Below are 21,495 nucleotides of genomic sequence, written 5' to 3'. Positions count from 1 at the left end.
GTCACAAAAAGGAAAGCTAGGCACACAGGAGTATATGAAAAAACAATCATTTCACTCTCTCTACATATTTCAGTATTAACTCCATTAACCTTTTGATCAGTGCACTTTCCTTTACTTATAGGCCCTCCTTTTACAAAAGCCAGGGGGCTTATATCCGTACATGCCTTAGGTCCGCATAAGGACCAGATGGATAAGGGGTTGGAATTGCCTTTATATTCCAAATTTTCTATAAAATCTTTTGTACTTTAAGATGTGATATATATCTGATTAGGTAAATACCAAGGACCAAAAGCCAGATTACTGGAGACCCTTTTATCAGGTCCTAGGTGCTGACAAGCCTCCCATAACAGATATCAAGTAATAGGCTTTTGAAGGACTGGCAGTGGACATACCAATAGATATGAAAATCAGTCTTATTATTAATAGCTTTGGGCATGTAACAGTAGTAACCCTAATGTGAAATTAGTGGTAAGAATAGGAGGATATAAATTGAAAGAGTTAGTAAGGGGCAAAAGGCAAGGCCACACCTTTACTATCCCCCATAGGTTACGCACGGCTCTTCCATTAACATGGTGAGGGATCATCAACAACAGCAGTTGGAGGAACTTCCACATCTTCTTGTTGTTCTTGGTTTTCTATTGAGGAAGCCTTGACTAATCTTTCAGGCACCCAAATTGGCGATTGTGCGTCCTGTGGGAAAACACAAACAGACCCTCGGGTTCAGATTAACACTGGATCTGGGCCTTTCCATTGTCCTGATAGAATGTCCTTCCAGAGCACTTGAGGTAGATGCTTTTTATTAGGCTCTGAATGATGGTCAGCAGCCGATCAGCCCTCAGAATCGAGATTTTAAAAATTTACAATGAACAAGACAACAGATAATTTGTCTTTTGGGGATCTGTATGATGCCCCTATTCCCCCTTTTTGTTTATAAAGCATGTTTTTAAGTGTTAAATGGGCACGCTCAACAATGCTCTGTCCAGTAGGATTATAGGGAATTCCTGTGACATGTTGAATACCAAAGGTGGAACAGAATTGTTTAAAGGCCTGGGACGTATATCCAGGACCATTATCTGTTTTAATTTGTTTGGGGACCTCTAGGATGGAGAAAGAATGTAAACAGTGTGTTATCACATCTTTGGTTTTTTCTCCAGAGTGAGCAGAGGCCATAATAAATTCTGAAAAGGTATCTATTGACACATGGATGAATTGTAGTTTTCCAAATTCTGAATGATGAGTTACATCCATTTGCCAAATATGATTGGGCTAAAGCCCTTTTGGATTTACTCCTAACAAGGGGTTAGGAATAAGTGTAACACATTTAGCACAAGACTTGACTATGTCCCGAGCTGTTGCCTTAGTAATTTTATAGTGTGTACATAGAGTAGAAGCATTTACGTGAAATTTGGAATGAAAAGTTTTTGCATTTTCAAATGCATCAAAGATATGTGGGTCTTTGGTGGCCATGTCTGTTAAATCATTGTGTAAACTTACAGGACCTGGAAGGCCAGTATGAGCCCAAACATGCCCAATGAAAAAAGGATTTTTTCTGTCCCAAGTAAGTTTTTGTAAGGATTGTAAATATTTAGTAATAGTGGAGGTGAGGGAGATCAGACCAGTTAATTCTAAATTTTGAATAGCATTAACAACATATTTGCTATCAGAGAACAAGTTAAAAGGCTCATGGTGGGTTTTGAATACTTCTATTACTAGTAATAGTTCTGTTTGTTGTGCAGATAGAGTATTAAACAGCAATGTTTCTGTAACATTATTTATAGTAATAGCACCGTACCATTTTTTGATACATCAGTAAATATAAGGGTAGCTCCTATAATAGGTTCTTTCTGTGTGACTTTGGGGAAAATTATAGGATGTTGACTCCAAAATTGGAAAAGAGGATCAGATGGCAAATGATTGTCAAACACAGCAGAAGTACTAGTAAAGACCATAGCCCATGAATTTGAATTATTAATAAGTAGTATAAGGAGTAGTTATTGTGGAGGGATGTGATCCAAAGGTGGAAAGGGATACTTTTAACACCCTAAGGATTAATTCTGCCACAGATTCAGTAGACAAAGATAAGACCTTGCTAGGGGCATAATTCATGTGAACCCATAGAATAGGACACTTTTGCCAAAACACTCCTGTGGGTAACTTATTTGTGGCCAAGACAATGAATGATGAAGTCTTAGCTAGGTCAATATGATCAAGATGAACCTTTTCCATAGCTGCTTCAACAACCTTGAGAGCTGTTCAAGCCTTAGGGGTAAGCACCCACTTACAAAGGGGATCAGAATCACCTTTAAGAGTGTCAAACAGGGGGCCCAAACTTGAGGTGGGTAAGTGAAGGTAAGGTCTAATCCAGTTAATATCACCTAATAGCTTTTGAAAGTCATTCAAAGTCTTAAGTTGGTCTACTCGAACACTAATTTTTGTGGGTTTAACCATAGTTGCATTTATGATAGATCCCAGGAAGTTTTTGGTGTCTGTCATTTGTACCTTATCAATGGCAATATGTAAGCCCCACCTTTTTAGTGACGTTATTAAGGAACTATAACAATTTTCCAAGACAGTTTTTTCTTTATGAGCTAACAAAACATCGTTCATATAATGATAGATTAAAAGTTGAGGGTTTGCTAGGCATATGGGTTCTATGGCCTTGTTTACATATATTTGACACATAGTGGCGTATTGGCCATGCCTTGTGGGAGAACTATCCATTCATATCTTTTATTAGGAGAACTGTTATTAAGTGAGGGCACAGTAAATGCGAACTTTTTGATGTCTGAGGGATGTAAGGGAATGGAAAAGAAGCAATCTTTTATGTCAATTACAGTGGAGGGCCAATTAACTGGGATAGTGGATAAAGTAGGTAATCCTAATTGAATAGGTCCCATGGGCTCCATTATAGAATTTACTGCTCTTAGGTCATGCAGTAGCCTCCATTTTCCTGATTTCTTTTGTATTATGAATATTGGTGTGTTGAAAGGAGAGGTGGATGGTTTGATGTGTCCAGCCTCTAGTTCTTTAACCAATTGTTGTCTCGTTCAGCGAGTACGATGAAGACTCAGCTCTCAGATGGAGTTTTAAGGTCTTTATTTTTATGGGAGAGCTCTGAGCCGAGTGCCTGGTTCTTCTCTCTCCGCCGCCGTCTTCTTCTTCTTCTCGCCACACAGCTCTCTCTTCGCCACGGAAAGTACGCAGCTTTATAGGATGTAACAGCCAATCACCTAACGGGTCAGGCATTTGACTCGTGGACACTTAATGGTGGGTAATGAGGACATGTACTGATCACGAGCTAAGCACGGACATGGAAGAGATCAGTCAGCCAATAGAAAGCACTTCCTTAAAGTTGTTTTTGTTTGCGGTTGGGATTCTCAGTGCCATCTTAGGGCGAGGCCATCTACCACTGCAGGCCCTACAGGGCAGCAGCCTCCAACATCTCCCCCTTTCTGTTTTATTAATGGGCTTAGGATCAGGTCATCATGATAGCTCAAGTGACGAGCACCATCCTTACCCGTCATCGAAATTCTGACCTCCAGGTGTCAGAATCCTGTCTTAGGTTGGTATGGGTGCCCATGAGCCTATCTGTGACTCTGGATCCCCGGGATTGTGCCTGTCTTAGGTTGCATAACAGCAGAACATATTCTTACCTGTCATTGGTAACTCACCCATCTTGGGATGAGGACCTGTCTTAGGTTGATATATGTCTCTGTTTGCTTACCCATCATTGGCTACCAATCCAGCATATTTAGCCACACCTCGGGAGTTGTGCCAGTTTCAAGCGCCATAAGTGCCATTTTGATGGTCTGACGTTCTCCCTGTTGTTGGTGTCTTACGTGCATAAGGCATCGGATCATTAGTCCAAATCCCAGTACCATAAGTATTCCAAGAGCCATGATGTCTGCCCATGTTTTAGTAAAACTGAAGATGCTTTTGAGTGATTTGAAGATTGCTGAAATAGGTTCAGAGTGAAATCTAGTGGAGTTCAGTTTAATAATCTCTAATCCTAATTGAGTGGTAAGGTTATCAAGAGTATAAGACCAATTTGAGGTTAGGTATATACCAAGCTGTCTTGTGAGATTAGAAATATGTGTCTGATTTTTTCACTCAACAGTAGTAACACATAGTCCTGGGGTAGTATAAATACATCCTAATCCCATAAGCCACACTAAAATAACTAAAAACAATAATGCTCTGCGATAGTACAATGCAACCGAAGACATGAACTCTTGACAAATAACAAAAACACAAAATCTTATTATTTTAATACCTGGCCAGTCCACTGGGGATTACTTTACCCAGCTACCTGTACCTGGGCCCTCTTTGACCCAGCTCCACTGGGGGTTACTTTACCCAGCTCCCTGTATACTGCTTTAACCTTTCTTGACTTATTTTACTTGACTTGTTTTAGTTTTAACAGCTGTTTTACCTGGATATTACTTACCCATTTTTGTGGCGGTGTGAGAGGTCCCGGGTTTTGGCACCACTTGTCTCGTCCAGCGAGTACAATGAAGACTCGGCTCTCAGATGGAGTTTTAAGGTCTTTATTTTTATGGGAGAGCTCTGAGCGGAGTGCCTGGTTCTTCTCTCTCCGCTGCCGTCTTCTTCTTCTTCTTCTTCTTGCCGCACAGCTCTCTCTCTTCTTCTTCTTCTCGCTGCGCAGCTCTCTCTCTTCGCCGTGGAAAGTACGCAGCTTTATAGGATGTAACAGCCAATCACCTAATGGGTCAGGTGTTTGGCTCATGGACACTTAATGGTGGGTAATGAGGACATGTACTGATCACGAGCTAAGCACGGATGCGGAAGAGATCAGTCAGCCAATAGAAAACGCTTCCTTAAAGTTGTTTTTGTTTGTGGTTGGGATTCTCAGTGCCATCTTAGGGTGAGGCCATCTACCACTGGGGGCCCTACAGGGCAGCGGCCTCCAACAATTGTTGGGCCACTTCTAATTTGTCTTTTGAGAGGGGCCACTGAGGGACCCAGACAGGTTTATCAGATTTCTATGTTATTTTAATTGCTTCAGTGGCCCCTAATGAAAATCCAATCCCTTTTTATCTTGTTTTGGAGTAACTAAAATGGGTGAAATAGGTCCTTGACTATTTTTCTCAAGACCTTTTCCCCATATGTGTCCTTGGGTTAACATCACTTGATTAGCTTTTGGATTACTGTATGGGATCTCGGATGTGAGATGTAAATCCATCTGTTCCATGATATCTCTCCCCCCCACAAGTTTACTGGAAGATGTTCAAGGACGTAAGGTTAGACGGTACCACTATGACCTTCTTCATCCTTCCATTTTAATATGGCTGCGCTTTTGTTAGGATTGGAAGCTCTACCCAATCCCCTTAAAGTCTGATCTGCCTGTTGAAGTGGCCAGGTTTTGGGCCATTCTGTAATTTTGATAATACTTTTGTTAGCCCCAGTATCTAATAAGCCCTCAAAACTTTTGCCTTCTATCACTAACTTTGTCATAGGTCTATCTTTTAAATCCAATGTTAACATGACCATATTTTGGCCAGTAGAACCTAATCCTTTATTTCCCCTAATAATATTCTTTGATGGATATTGATCATGGCAGCTGGGTAAGACCAACAATTGTGCTATGCGATCACCCTGAGCTATTATTGCTACACCTCTTGGTGAAGAAGCAAGGAATTTTATTTCTCCTGTAAAATTAGGGTCTATAACTCCAGGGACAATATTTAATGCTTTTAAAGCAGAAGAATTCCTCCCCAGAATTAGTCCCACTGTTCCTTTAGGTAATGGGCCGACAACCGAAGTTGGTATTGGTTGTACTCCCATCTCTGGAGTTAATACACTGCTCTGGTGGAGGCACAGAGGTCCAATCCTGCACTTCCTCTTGTTTGTCTAATTGGGGAGTCAAGGGGTAATGGGTCCGAGGCATGGACTGGATAGCCCTGTATATTTGTGGGCCCCGAGGCCGGGGGCCCTGATTCCCACTTTTTGGAGGTAAAGGGTTGCCATCTTTGTCACTAATTAATTTACAGTCACTTGCCCAGTGTTTCCCTTTGTTACATTGAGGACATAATTTTGGCACAGGACCCTGGGGCAGTCTTTTTTTATGTGTCCATATTGTTTACACCAATAACACTGTTGGCCTGGGCGGGAGTTGGCATTGCCTCTAAGTCCCCGTGCAAGTGCTGCAGCCATCACCTGACCTTGAATAAAAGCCTCATTAATATCCCTATAAGCCTTTAAGTAGGCTCCAAGGTCTTTGTTTTTCCAGGGTCTTATTGTTTCTTTACATCACTTATTTGCTTGCTCATATGCAAGCTGTTTGATTAAAGGTATAGCCTGATCTACACCTCCATATATGCATCTTACTGTTTGAATCAATCTGTCTACAAAATCAGCATAGGGTTCATTGTTGCCTTGAATAACCTTAGATAACTGTCCTTGAAGATTGCCAGCACCTGACAGCATTTTCCAAGCTCTGGTGGCAGCAGTACTAATTTGTTGATATACACTGGGGTGAAAATTAATCTGATTACCTTGCCCTTCATATGGTCCTTGGCCTGTTGGCATGTCTAGATCCCATTGAGGATTGCCCGCAACTGCATTACATCAGGCAATATCAGAGCATAACTCCTGGTTAGCCACCTTCCACATAAGATATGGTCCCCCAGATAAATATGCTTTTGCTAAATTACCCCAATCAGTCAGAGTAAGATTTTGACTTGCAAGATTCTCTAATAAAGAAATGGTAAATGCAGCTTGTACTCCATAGGACATAACTGCCTCTTTTAATTGTTTTAATAATTTTATATCTAATATTTGATGATATCTCTGATTGTTTTGATCTTCAAATACCGGGAATATTGGGAACACTAATCGAGATTCTGCATCAGCCCACTGTCTGGGGGCTGCCCCTGTGCAGCAAGTACATGTGCCCCTACAACTTGGAAAAGAGTGGTGATCTGGATCATATGCTGGAGGGCGTGGCATGGTAGGGGCTAAATGCCACTGAGAAAACTTCTTTTCTAGCCCTGTCCCAGATAGTTCCTGTTCTTCAGAGTCACTTCCCTGTTCTGAGTCTGAAAATCTACTTCCTCTTTTAGAAGTTCGACTCGATCATTCCTCTTTTACAGATTCTAGTATCTTTTCCCCTTCTCTTAGCTGTTCTTGAATTTTAGGTTTTTGAGATGTCAGACAGGATCATACTAATGCCCAAAGAGGCAAAATCCCAAGAGGGAGAGGTGCTTTTTCATTTTTTCTACGTAGGTCCTCTCCTAAATGCTCCCACTGGGGAACATTAAGGAGTCCCTCATCTAGGAACCAGGGGAAGTGTTTCTATGGTTTTGAGGAATGCCCATGAAGTTTTAGTCTTTAACGGAGTTCCATTTTCTTTTAATAATGCCTTAAGTGGACCCTCCATATGGAGCCAAGAAACTTCTGATCCCATGATTAAAAATCTGAATAGCTTCTCTAACTGCTACTAAAATAACAAACAGTAACCAAGCAAATAAAAGCAATAGAACTAACACTTTAAACACATTCATTTACTATAGGATGTCCTTTGCTGTCTCTTGGGACAACCTTCTGTTACGTTCCCTCACTAGGGGAACCTTCTGCTAAACCTTAAGGCTACTGTTTCCTCAAATAAGAAAACCTCATTAATTATGCTAGCAAAACTGTCTTTTACTTACCTTATCCTTGTGGTGCTGATAGCTGTATAAAATGTTATGGGTCCCCGTACGAATGCAGAGTTCTCCATAGTTCCCCATACGAATGCAGAGTTCCCCATATGGGCCACCATTTGACGCCATCCAGTGGAGTCAATTTGGCATGGGAGACAAATGAATAGCGAGGCTCTTGAAATCAGAAGGGTTTATTGTAGATTCAGGAAACCCGGGAACTAGAACCTTGAACCTGGAACCTGGGACTCCGGCACTCGAGGAGAGCTGGCTTATATCCCCTCCAGGAGGTGAAGGGTAGGGCTGACGCCAATTATGTGAAGATTAGGCAAGGAGCCAGCTGCCCAATCATGATAAAGGTCAAAACGAGCAGGCACGATCAGGAGCACTCGAGAACACATGTGCATGCATTGTATGCGTGGACCTAATTAAATACGGCCAATGACAAATCACCTGAGTGTGCTTATGTTAATTAACCTCCTCACTGCTGATGTGACCAAAACAACTTCTGGCTGGCTGCCAGGCGCCATCTTGGCATAGTCCCCACGGCATAGCCCCCAACAGGGGACAGGTGATAGAGGCAGTCCCTTTGTTACCAAGATTTATGCTAAGCTGGGTTATTCCTGAATTTCATAGTTGTAGAAACCTGCATAGCTGTGCCCCATGTGCCCCATCACTCCAAAGCTGGAAGTGATGCAGGATGAAACTCCAGTCTCTTCCATCAGTGCACAGGTCTCCACCTGATGCTGGGGCTGTTCTAGAGGCTCCATCTGTGAGCTCTGGCCTGTGAACAGCTTTCACTTCCTACCAGGATCTAGATATTGCCACAGTGGGCCTGGCTCTGGACTCTGAGACAAGCTCTGTGCTAGCTCTCCTGCCTGCTCCCCAGTGGAGTCTTGCTCCTCACTCTGCCACCCAAGGATAGAAAAGGGGTGATAGAGGTGGTCTGCTGCCTCTGGCCTAATGCTGCCCCAGCAGCTCAGATAGCAGGTATTGGCTTGGATAAGGGTTGTGGGGCTTTTCCCAGCACTGTGTTTCACTGTTGTGGGCCCGACCTGGGCTTGGAGTCTAAGTCCTGGACTTCATTCCCTCTGTACCCCAGCAGAAGGCATCTTTGTCTAAGCTGGGATGCTTGGAGTTGTAGAAGGTCAATGAGGGCAACTCCTCCCTCTCTCCTTTCTTTGGTGCATCTTTTCTTTTTGGTACATGAAAGTAGACACTATAGTCTCTAACCTGGTTTCTTGAGCTCTTAATTTGTGGATATGTAGATGTTCGGCTTGTGTGTCTGGGGGAGATGATGGGAAGGTCTTATCCTGATGCCATCTCACTCTATGGGTTTTTTGCATTGTCTGTATCTTTGACGTAGAAATCTGTACTGATTGACCCTGAAGGCCTTCAGTTGTTTGCTCAAGGACTTTCAAAAACTTTTTGTACATAAGGAAATCACTGGGGTTATTTTCTAAAAAATATGAATCTCTGGGGCTTCCTTAGCCTACATGATTTTGAGATGGGACACACTACTTTCTACCTTTAAAATAAGCATCCTCATTGGCTTTAAAATAGAAGTTCCATAACTTATGAAATACGTGAAATCTTAGTTGTTCTGAGTAAGTTGTATAATGTATTTGAGCTTCAAAACCAGCTCATTTTTTCACCCTGGAGTATGTTCCATGAAACAAGTAAGTTTTGTGGTTTAGTTCACTGGTGTGTCTGCAGAGCCTAGAACCATACCTAATGCATTAAAAGATACAATAAAGAGCTAATGAAGGAATAAATGAATGAATAATTCTGTAAATGATGCCAATTCTTGCTATATAGGATTGTTTTAAGGTTTAAATACAATAATGCATCTATTATTATTATATACTGCAAACATTTAGTAAACACAAACTTTCTTTTCCTTGAATTTTGAATCAACATGGTACATAAATTTCAGTTACAATTCCAAGGATGGTCTTATTTAAAACAATAATAATTAAAATAATAAGTCAAGAGAAATGAGTTTGCCAGTTCAACTGCACAAACGTGATGTGCTTTATTTTTAGTGGAAGGATTATCAAGATCAATCCACACTGCTTTTTTCTTACCAGAGAATCCATCATCATGGAAGAACTAAGTTATTTCAGTTGCTGTGTGAACTGTGAAAAATATGTGCTAGGGCACTATACTAATACTATTTACTGTTATAAATCAGGCTTTGTGTGCATAGAAGTGGGAATATTAGGATGATGGAAGATATTTAATTCTTAGAATTATCATATTAAAATTTCATAAGGACAAAACTGATTTTTCCAAACAAAATAATACACATTGATTATTTATACAAATCTTAATTTTTTTTGTTCAGGATGCCCATTCCTACCTTACCTTACCTTTGTTTTTATGCAAATGAATTGGCTAGAGAAGTAGATGAAGCTTTGCAAAATTGTATTACATTGTCAAAGAAATCCCATTTCTCATTAATATTAATCTGTTTAATTGGGCATTTAACTTTATACTTTGGGAGCTTTTGACCACAGTGTGGTCATTCAAAAAGTAGTGAATAGTTATTTTACTGGAAAATTACTGAAATGGTAAGTTCTCAAAATAGAAAGCTAAGATTTAGCCTGAAGAGCTTTGGAAGCAAGACAAACATAGACTTTCAGTGCACCAAGTATGTAGTATTAAAAAACTCATAAGGTTGTTCCTTGTGAGAAGGTCAGGGTAATTATTTAGCTTAATCATAAAAAAATATGATTCTAACATGTCAGCTATTTCTCAAGAAAAATTAGTCCAAGTTTCCTCATTTGCACATTAACACTATGTTGAGTTCATGCCTATATGGTGACTTACAGTGAAATAGATGGAACATCTTTTTTATTTATTTTTATTGGTTCTTAACAGTTATACATAACATTAGGATTAATTTTGACATAATTATAAATACACAGAATATAATTTGCTTCAATTCATTGCCCCTTCTCCCTTCTTTTCCATTTCCTCTACTCCACTGATCTATTTATTTACATTTTTTAATGTTAGTGTCTTGTGGATATACATAGTGGTGAAATTCACCATCATATATTAATATATATACATTGGAATATTAAATCAGATTCATTCCACTGTTTTTTTAATGTGCCATTTCTCCTCCCTCCCCATCAATCCCCTTCTACTCCCCTGATCTTTCTTTAATTTTGATAGAATTCCTGCTGCTCATTTCTTCTCACTCTCTTCCTTTTCCCCTCCCTCCCCTGCTCCTTCTCTCTCTGGTATTTCTCTTATTTTAGATTAGTTTCTGTAATTAAGAGAAAACCTTTGACTTTTTGGGTCTGGCTTATTTCTGGTATTATAGTCTCCGGTTCCATTTGTTTACCAGCAAATGACATAATTTCATATATACCACATTTTCCTCATTTTCTTGATCCATTAATCTGTTGAAGGGCACATAGGTTATTTCCATAATCTGGGTATTGTGACTTGTACCACTATAAACTTTGATGTAGCTGAATCCCTGTAATATGCTGATTTTAGATCTTTTGGAAATATACTGAGGAGTGGGATTACTGGATCATATGGTGGTTCCATTCCTAGTTTTTTAAGGAATTTCCATAGTGCTTTCTAGGGTAGTTGCACTAATTTTCAGTCCCACCAACAATGTATGAGTGAACATTTTCTCCCACATCCTTGCCAACACTTATTATTTGTATTCTTGATAATTGCCATTCTGATTGGAGTGAGATAAAATCTCAAGGTGGCTTTGATTTGCATTTCTTTGACTTCTAGAGATACTGAGCATGTTTTTTTTTTCATGTATTTGTTGGCCATTTGTATTTTTTCTTTTGGGAAGTGTCTGCTTAGTTCTTTTGCTAATTTATTAATTGGGTTATTTTTTTCTCTAGTCTTCGATTTTTCGAGTTCTGTATATATTCTGGATATAAATGCCCTATCTGAGAAGCAGGTGGCAAAAATCTCCCATTATGTAGGCTCTCTCTTCACACTCTTAATTATTTTCTTTGCTGTGTGGATGGTTTGTAGTTTGACGGTGACCAGCTATTGATTTTTAGATTTTTTTCTTGTGTTTTAGGGGTCTTGTTAAGGAAGTTAGTTCCTGTACCAATATGGCCTATATTTTCTTCCAGTATATACAGAGTTTCTGGTCTCACTCCTAGGTCTTAATCTACTTTGAGTTGACTTTTATACAGGGTGAGAGATAAGGGTCAAATTTCATTCTTCTTTATATGGATTTCCAGTTTAACTGGTGCCATTTTTTAAAGAGGCTACCTTTTATCCAATGTATGTTTTGACACCTTTGGTATCAGATAAGTGAATTTATGTAGATTTGTGTCTGTGCCTCTTGTTCTGTTCCTTTGGTCTTCATGTCTGTTTTAGTGCCAGTGCCATGCTGTTTTTGTTACTATAGCCCTGTAGTATAATTTGAAGTCAGGTATTGTGATGCCTCCAGTATTGTTCTTCCTGGTCAGGATTGCATTGAATATTCTGGACTCTTATTTTTCCAAATAAATTTTAGTGTTGCTTTTATAGTCCTGTGAAGAATTTCATTGGTATTTTGATGGGAATTGCATTGAATCTGTATAATGTTTTTGGTAGTATGGCTGTTTTTATAATATAAATGCTACCTATCTAAGAACATAGGAGTTTTTTTCATCTTTTGAGGTCTTTAATTTCTTTTGTCAGTGTTCTATAGTTTTCATTGTAGAGGTCCTTCACATATTTTGTTATATTCCCAGGTATTTTATTTTAAAGTTATTGTGAATGGGATAGTTTTTATAATTTATTTTTTAGCAGATTCATTATTGGAGTATAGGAAATCCTTTGATTGATGTATGTTGATCTTAGATCCTTCTATTTTACTAGGTTTGTTTATCAGCCCTAGAAATTTTCTGGTGACGTTTTTGGGGTCTTCTAGATATAGGACCATGTCATCAGCAAACAGGAATAATTTGACCTCTTCCTTTTATATTCTTTCATTTCCTTCTCTTGTCTGATGGCTCTAGCTAGATTTTCAAGGACTATGTTGAATGGAAGTGGTGAGAGTGGTCATCCTTGTCTTGTTCTTGATTTTAGAAGAAATGCTTTCAGTTTTCCTCCATTCGATATATTCTTTGGGTTTGTCATATACAGACTTTACAATGTTAAGTTCCTTCTATTCCTACTTTCTCTAGTGTTTAAAACATAAGTGGATGCTGTACTTTGTCAAAGACTTTCTCTGCATCTATTGGTATAATGGTGTGATTCTTGTCCTGAACTCTGTTTATGTAGTGATTCACATTTATTGATTTGATTATGTTGAACCAGCCTTGCATCCCTAGGATGAAACCCACTTGATCATGGTGCACTATGTTTTTAATGTGTTTTTGTATGTGGTTTTTCAAGTAATATATGGAACATCTTGACTGGAGGCAGACTATATAACACTGTCAGTCAATCCAGGTTATCAAGGGAGTCTTCCAGTAAGGTAACAGGTGGAATCTCCATTATGGCTTATAATCAGATAGAAGTCTAGAGTCAATATTGGTTAATGTAACAATCCAAGAAAAGGGGGAAAGAATAGCAGCAATTTGCCTCTAGGGAACTATACCCCATCACCATATGTTCCATTTCAGAGATAAGAGTTTTGCTGATGCAGAGAGAAGGTAAATACCTTGCCCAAGGTACAGAGCTGCTCAGAGACACAATCAGTGAAAAAAATCCACTGACATAATAAAGAAGATCCTTTAAATCTGTGACTCCTGTCAGGTTTATATGTGATATCAACTGTCACATAGGTAATCCTGATGTCTGCTGGGTGGAGAACATTACATTACTGTGCTGGATGGTGTTTTCTAGACACTTTTCCTTGGGAAAAGTGGGCTCGTGGCACTGAATCTTGCTCCTCGGGTGATGAATGTCAGTGTGTAAGCTGGGTTGCCATGTGTATTTGTGGTACCAGTGGCCTTAACTGAGTGGCCTCTCTGAGACCCATTTTTTGTCAGGTTGTGAATTTAGAATACCTGTTCTGCATTTGTTTTAGATATTGAGTATTTTGCGGTCAGGCTGGTTAGATGAGACTGTGACACACATTGTGAAGCTTATATGCGAGAAAGGGAGTGTGACTTGACTTCATTCTTTGCTGTAATCTGTTAGAAGCACATGATCCAAAGACTGTTGTGAATGGCTGGTCCCAAATGCTGCCCATTAGGCAGGAGAGGCCCCCTTTGGAGGGTACTTTTACCCAGCCCAGTGGTTCTGACTGAAATGTGTTCTGGTCAGCGCTTCAGTTTCTCATGATGTTCTACCTCTTCCCTGGTCACCACCATTATGGAAACCACATGCTCACTCAGTTCCTACATGAATGAGCCTGACTGAGCTGCATGGATGGGTACTCAGTCTTGACAGTAGACATGATTTAGATGAGCAAAGAGGCCTGCAGAATAGATGACCATGTGAAATAGCACCTTGCACAAAAGTACAGAGGTGGACTCAGTGGCATATGAGTTATGGGGAGTGAGGAAGGAGTAAGAATAAGTGTATGGGAAGAGGGCTTAGGACTGGGGGGGGCTGTATTTCATTCAGAATGAAATTCTAGATAAGAAATTTTAATAAATTCCCTTATGATGGACTGGGAAAACCAAAAAGTAGAAATATATAGAGAGACCAATATACTACAAATATCATATTACAAGCCAGATATAATGATATTATGACTTGAGAAGTAAAAGAAAAATTTAAAGTCATTATTTATTATTATTTATTAAAATAGCAAGAGTTAGTAGTTCACATATCACCAATGCATAGTCAATATGTACTATGCACCTTATTATATTATTAGATTCGAATTTTCAAGTAGGATAGTTGTCATTGTGATCAAGGAACTAAAATCCAACCTGATACATGAGGTTCTATTGGGGAAGTGGCCAGTGTCTGGAGAATATATTATTATATGTAATGCAGACCACAGAGAGGACAGCTTATGTGGAACTTTGGAAAGGGAGGGAAGGAAAGCAGACAAGTTTTCCTTGCTCTTCCAACTCACTTCTTTGTCCCTGCTGGGCCACAGCTACCTGAGGTCTCCTCAGCTCTCAGACTTCTCATCCTGGTGAGACAGAATCATCCTGAAGGACTGTAGGTCACTCACTTGGAATCCAAACCCTACTACATTGGCAGCTGGGAGTTTGAATGGTCTAGACTTGGCAACAAAACCACAGATATAATAAGGAAATAAAACTTCTGAAATGTATGACTCATATTAGTTTTATATAACTGAATGCCAAATATGAGTCTTAGGACATTTCTCAGAGGACATTTGTCAGGTCACTGCTAGATTCAGTATTTGGATGAGAAAATGTGCAAATCTCTGGGGTTTCTTTGTCCTGTCCTCTGGGCAGCCACATCTAATGGAAGCTTCTGGTTTGTTATTTGGATGTTTGTTCATACATTCAAGAATCTCTGAGAGCTATCCCAAGCCCTCCAGGTACAAAATAAAGGTTTCCTGGGAAAAATAGGCAAATAAACAGGAAGATGGGATGGAAGAGGGGTATCTGTGCACATATGGGGAGGCAAGGGAGATAGTAAGGTTTCCTACCAAAATAGAGACTTAAATGAAATGCTTTGGGGAGTAAATTAAGGGAAGGCTAGTAGGAGCTAGTTAGGCAAAGAAAAAGGAATAAAGGCAAAGCAATTCTAGGCTCAGGACAGAGCTTGAAGTCAAATTGTACTTGGACATTTTATTAGTTCAGAGAGATGTTTACAATATCATCAGTACATGTGAAAGGCCCTTTGCTCTCGGAAAGCTTTCTTTATCTCACATACAAAAATAAGTGACTTGTGGCCCCAAGTGAAAGCTGACTATTTTAGATGCCATCTGAAGGAGAAGGGCTCCTTGAAACACTTGGTGTGACAGGTAATAGGACTGTACCCTCCAGGATGGTGGATGCATGGGTGACTCTGCAGTTTGACTAGGTTCACTGCTAATGAAGGAAGCCTCTTGAAGGAGGAAGGACTTGGCATTCTCTGTGGACTCCTTAAGCCAGCCTGACTTTATGTTTCAAAGGTGATGGTGTTTATTGGGTGAGGAGGGGTGAGGTCCCTCTCCAGTGATTCAGCAATGAGGCAGGAGCACTGAAAGGGGGTGGGCTGTCCAGTGGGAAATTCATGTGACTCTGTTATCCTAATAAAATGTCACTCAGCATCAGAGTCCACCAAAAGTCAATCTTCCATAAGAAGAACATCTATTTCAGGACCTTGCACCCTCTTCCTGGCTTAGTGTCAGATTTCTATGCAGTATTTATAAATAATAATTATATATATGAAAAATCAGAGTCTCATACTCATCTGCATGAGGAGTCATTGAAAAAAAAAAGAATCATTAAAGAGGAACCTAATGTTTTCAGTATGATGAAACAGATAAGTCTGTTTAGTGAATAACTTAACTAATTAACTGATGGACAATTGCTAGCATTCTGTTAAATTTTCGTTAGGGTTTTCTCTGTTCAGCAGTGAAAGACCCAATAAATCCATGACAGCAGCTAGAAATATGATACTAAATGGAAAGCTGTCTTCAAAGTGTTGTGTTGTGTGACACTTTCCTTTGAGATGACGGTTGGGGATGTGAGCTCTGCTCTCCGCAGGCTTTCCTTCATTCTGTACCTCACACACCCTCCACATCAAGCTTCCAACGGTATTTGTGAAGTGTCTCCAGGCACATAGTGTTCTTCGAACCATGCTCCTATTTTAACTCGCTCCTATTTTCTAACTTGCCATTCCATGTTTAACCAAACATTTCTTCATAAAACGATGAACAGAAACTCATTCAAATTTCTATTTAAAAATCCCATAAATTTCTTAACATAGTTTTCTATAAAGGGGGAGGGGCTAGTATTTATTGCATGCCTCCTGGGTGCTGGAGGAACTACATGTGTGTTTCTAATAAATCCTCAAAACAAACTCATGAGGTGCATCTACTCAGTTTATGAAAGTAGATATTAAAACTGAAAGAGGAAAAACAATTGCACTGAGCTTGGGTCTGCATGGTGCCACAGTTCTTCGTCATTCTTTTGTACTCTGCTATTTGTAAATAGGAGGGAATTCTAAAATGTTGGGATGTCATGGATCTCAAGCTACAGAGCAAAATTGTTTTTCTATTTGTGTTTCAAGAAGCAACTTGGTAACTAGCATTTCAAAATGACTACAACAGATACCACCACAAAACAAAAAAGCCACAAAACCCAGCCTAACCTTTTTATTCTGTCTGACAAAGAATGAGATCTGAGATGTTAAGAGGAGATGGTTTTAAAATACCAACCAAAAGCAATGGGGCTTTAATTTCAAAAACAAAAATAAAATGATTAAAACAAATAAATGATGATATTCATTCCTCACAATACTTAAAGAAGGGAGAAATGTCTTTGAATCAATTAGTTTTCTCCACTAGGATTCATGTAATTATTTGGCATTTTGAAAATAGTAACTCATACCATATTTAATAATAAGAATTGCAAATGCTAAAAATCCCCAAAGTAATTATAGACATGTAAGAAAGCTATGTAAGCACTCTTGTGGGATGCTTTCCCCCTAACATGGATGATTAAATATTATAATAACCAGCACTTAAAAATATGTTAAATACCCTGACTTGATTACTATGCAGTGTACACATGGATCAAAATATCACACTGTATTCCATAAATACATACAATTAGTATGTGTCAAAAAAATTAAGAAATTATGCAACATATTTTCCCACCATGAAAGGCGTTTACTGAGCATTTAAGAGAGATGCCTTTTATAGCAAGACTATGCTGCAGTTCGTAAGAGGGAGAACGTTCAAAACAGCAAAGCTGGGGTCAATATCAGCAATAGAATCTTAGTCAAGGAGGAAACCAAAACCAAACAAGCGATTTGACTTTACCTACAGAGGAACATTTAGTGCAAAATAGGCAAGTTCTCTGGGAAAGCTTGAAGTGAGATAACATTTAAATTGCAAATATTAAGACTTTTTTTTTTTTTCTTTTGAAATCTAAGTGCTATATTGAATCTTCTATTCCCAGGAGAGTCCTCTTCCCTCCTTTTCTCTCTTAAGATGTTGGGTGGAGATGGAATCATGGTATACACAGAGATCCTGGAGGTCTTGCTTGAAAAGAACTGGAGTTCCTTATTTGTAGCTTAGATCTGGGCTAACATGTTCATAAGGCCAGGAAAAGTGAGTTTTTGTGTCTTCTTCTGGTCACTTGTTCATTTTTTCTGTGAATGCCTTAACCTTTGCAAAGGTTGCTATATCCAAGGAATAAGAAAGAATGGCATTGATTCAGTTAAGGTAACTTCCTTGACAAAAATCCAGGTGTTTTGTGCTTTTCAAGATTTAAAAAAAATATAGAAACTATTATTACTTTTATTATTTCCTATTTGTAGAAGATTGAAAACTTAGAAAAGTAAAAGAAAGCAAATGATCCTACCAAAAGACAGTCCCTATTAATAAACTGGAATATTTATGTATTTGTTATTTGTTTTATCTATTATTTATATGTAGATATAATATCTCTATCTTCATGAATCTATCTCCAAATATATATCAACACTACTTTGTGCTAACTACTAATTTGTAATATAGGGGTTGGGGATGTGGCTCAGTGGTACAGTGCTTGTCTGGCATGCATGAGGCCCTGGGTTCAATCCCCAGCACTACAATTAATTAATTAATACATAAATAAATTTATAAATACATAAATAGAAAAGGAACAACAACAAAAAGAATTAGCATACTGGAATATAAAAATGAAAAAAACATATAATCCATGCTCCCCGTTTCTGGTATGTATTTTGGGTGAGAATACAGGCAGAAAGATATTGACCAAATATTTACACAGGTAGGCAATTGCCACTGTGATTTAGTGCTTTGAAAAGAATTCATGACACAATAAGATATTGAAAGAGAAAACTGTATCTTATCTGATCACTAGGAATCAGATAAAGGTTCCTCACCAAAGAGGATTTGTGATGAGATTGTAAGGATGAATAGAAATAAGGAAATGAAGAGGAAGTGTGGAGTTTAAAAGAGGAGAGGGGAGAGTAAATTCCTGGCACAGGAAGTGACTTACGTAGACTCTGAGGTGGGAAATGAGGAAGGTGCCTTTGATGACCACGCAAGTGTCAGAGATGCTGGAGCCCCATCATGAAGCTGAACAGGTGCCAGACCATAGTTTTTCTTTTAGGTTGCCTTATTGAATTTGGTTTTTATCATTAAGACAATAGGAAGCCATCATATTTTTTTAAGCAAGGTACTTAGGTGATGATATTGGCTTTCTAAAAAACCATACTTGGGTGCAAAACTGCCTAGGAGATTGGAGGGGAGGCCAAGGTGGATTCCAGTGGAAAGATTCTGTGCTTTTGGTAGAGCAGGAGAGCTAGGGCTGTGGCGTAGACCTGGGTGGTAGTGGAGAGATCAAAGGTAGGCAGGCTTGAAAGACATCTAGAAGCTTAAATAGACAATGCTTTCAACTGATTGAATGTGGGAAGTTAGGGAGAGCATCCTAAGTGACCCTGAAGTTCTTGGCTTGTTTAACATAACAAAAGGTAATTGCTGCTAAAGGAGAGGTTTAAAGTAGTAAGGTTTGAAGGGAAGCTCAAACTGAGCTCAGTTTGGGGCATGCTTAATTGAATGCTTCAGACTTTTATGTTGAAATATAGGTAAGCATTTGTGTGTGGTAAATACATTTTGGGGTCCTGTGGGCCAGTTGAATTAAAGCTATGGTTTGAATAAAAGTGCACTACTGTGATCTCTCCTCTCCTGTGTTTCTTTCTTTTGTCAGTTCCTCAGTGACAGTGATAGTATCCAAAAAAGAATGTCTAATAAGCTTGTGGTCTGATGAGATTTAATTTTTCCATATCTGTTTCAAGAGATATTGCTGTTCCTCAGGTATGGAAGGCTGAGTATAGGACTAGGGCAATCAAAGTTGTTTTAAATATTTTAAAATATTTTTTGTCCCATGCTTACAGTAAAGTTTGATGACCTTACCTATGGTGTAGAGAAAATAGCACGTATCAGTTAGGATTAGGTTCTATTCCATAAAACAGTGTCTTGCATACACAAGGGACTGTTTTTCTTCATATGAATAGAATCTAAGGATTGCCATCTGGGCTCAGTATGTTGGCTCCACAGTTATCAGGGTTGTAGGTTTAGAACATGGCTTAGGATATTAAGGTTATTTCATGGTCCATAATACCTGCTATAGTTTCAGCTATCACAAGTACATTCCTGGAAGCAAATATAAAACAGAAGAAGGGCACCCAAATCTGCAAGGGAAGCTGAAACTATTTTTCAACAAGACACTTTGCCACCTGAAATATCTATTTTCCTCTTCTGTTAGTGAGGAAAAGGAGATAAACACACACACACACACACACACACACACACACACACACACACATACATGCAACTTGACCTCTCTGAACATGTGGAGACTAGGTTTAATTTCAGATATTGTTAATAAGCTTTGTTACCTTTACAAACCACTCTATAAAGAATAAATGGTATACTATGTGAAAAGTATTATTTATAAAATAATATTTTATAAATATTATTACAATGTTACCTATCAGTATTTTCAGTATAATTGGCTTTATGGGTTCTTGAAAAACAGTTCAATCTTTGTTATATGAATTGAAAGTCTACTTGGATTTCAAAATTATGGTTCTATAAATATAAGTTATTCTCTTAAATGGATGAGCATTGCTTTTCCATAGCTAAACTAAAATACAATTTTGTATCTTCCTTTTTTTGCATTCCAAGTATTGTCTCATATAGCTATGTAATATTCATAGCCATCAATTTTAATGGCTGTATAATGCAACAAGATTATTTTGTAAATATGCTATTTCAGTAATTTATCTGAGGGAAGCAGAGGCCCCATTTTCCTTTTATCTTTGATTCATGCATTATTGTGCTATTTTACTATTCGAGAAAAGTATGAAATATTACTGATGGTAGGGAATTTTGTCTTATTCCTGATTTTAAAGAGAACTATTAGTTTATTCCTTATTTTCCTTAAACTTCTAATATACTTGTTAAATTTCAGTTCATGGCATCTCCTATGATGATTATTTAAATTTTATATGTCAGCGTGATACACTTTTTAAATAGATTTTTTATTAGATTTTTGTATTTCTGGCAGACTCTTATTCTGTTTGGTAGATAATTTTCTTAATGTAATATCAAATACAGTATGAAATAATTTTATTTATAATTTAAATTTTATTTAAAGTCGATGTTGGTCTGTTGACTTGTGACATGATAGTAACATGTTATTTACCATGTGCTGGTCACTTTTTAGTTTTTTCTGTAACTTCAACATTGGAAATAGAGCTATTGCCAGTTTAAAGATGAGTTGGTTGAGACACTATCACAGTTGGTTATTAAATTATTTTCATAAAATAAGTTGAGTAACTTCCTTTCCTAATACTCTAGAATCATAGAATGTGGAAATGTACTGTTTCTTAAATACTTGAATGAACTCATTGTACGAAACCAAATTCCTCCAGAACATTTTTTGGAGACAATTCTTTTAAAATGATTTCAAGGTCACAGGTGGTTATAGCCCCTGCCATTTGTTGCTGCTTCCTCATGGGTCCATGTTGAGATGCTGGCACCAGCTAAGATGCTCAAGGCTGCTGCATTTCTTACAGGAAACTCTGAACACCTCCTCTGCTAACCTCCCTTGCAGGGAGCTACAACTGGGGGCCCTCCAGTTGGTCAGTGGTATGTGAGAGGAAGTGGTTGGCACCATTCTGAGGCTGCCTTGCATTGATTCCTGTGCCTTCCAAGGTCATCTCTCTTGACTTCATGGCTGCAGGTTGATGAAGG

General features: G+C 38.6%; 1 long non-coding RNA gene across 1 annotated transcript; it reads right to left on the bottom strand.

The window, feature by feature from the left end:
• Window positions 1-563: 563 nt before the first annotated feature.
• LOC306653509 lies at window positions 564-8,198 on the bottom strand. The gene is made up of 2 exons (XR_013761741.1): window positions 7,671-8,198; window positions 564-690 (listed from the first exon to the last, which is right to left on the bottom strand). It is a non-coding gene; the product is annotated as an uncharacterized lncRNA (long non-coding RNA).
• Between the last annotated feature and the right edge of the window lie 13,297 nt (window positions 8,199-21,495).

Source organism: Sciurus vulgaris (genome assembly GCF_902686455.1).
Source record: "Sciurus vulgaris genome assembly, chromosome: 2".
Taxonomy (NCBI): domain Eukaryota; kingdom Metazoa; phylum Chordata; class Mammalia; order Rodentia; family Sciuridae; genus Sciurus; species Sciurus vulgaris.
This window is presented reverse-complemented; position numbering and strand designations above follow the sequence as displayed.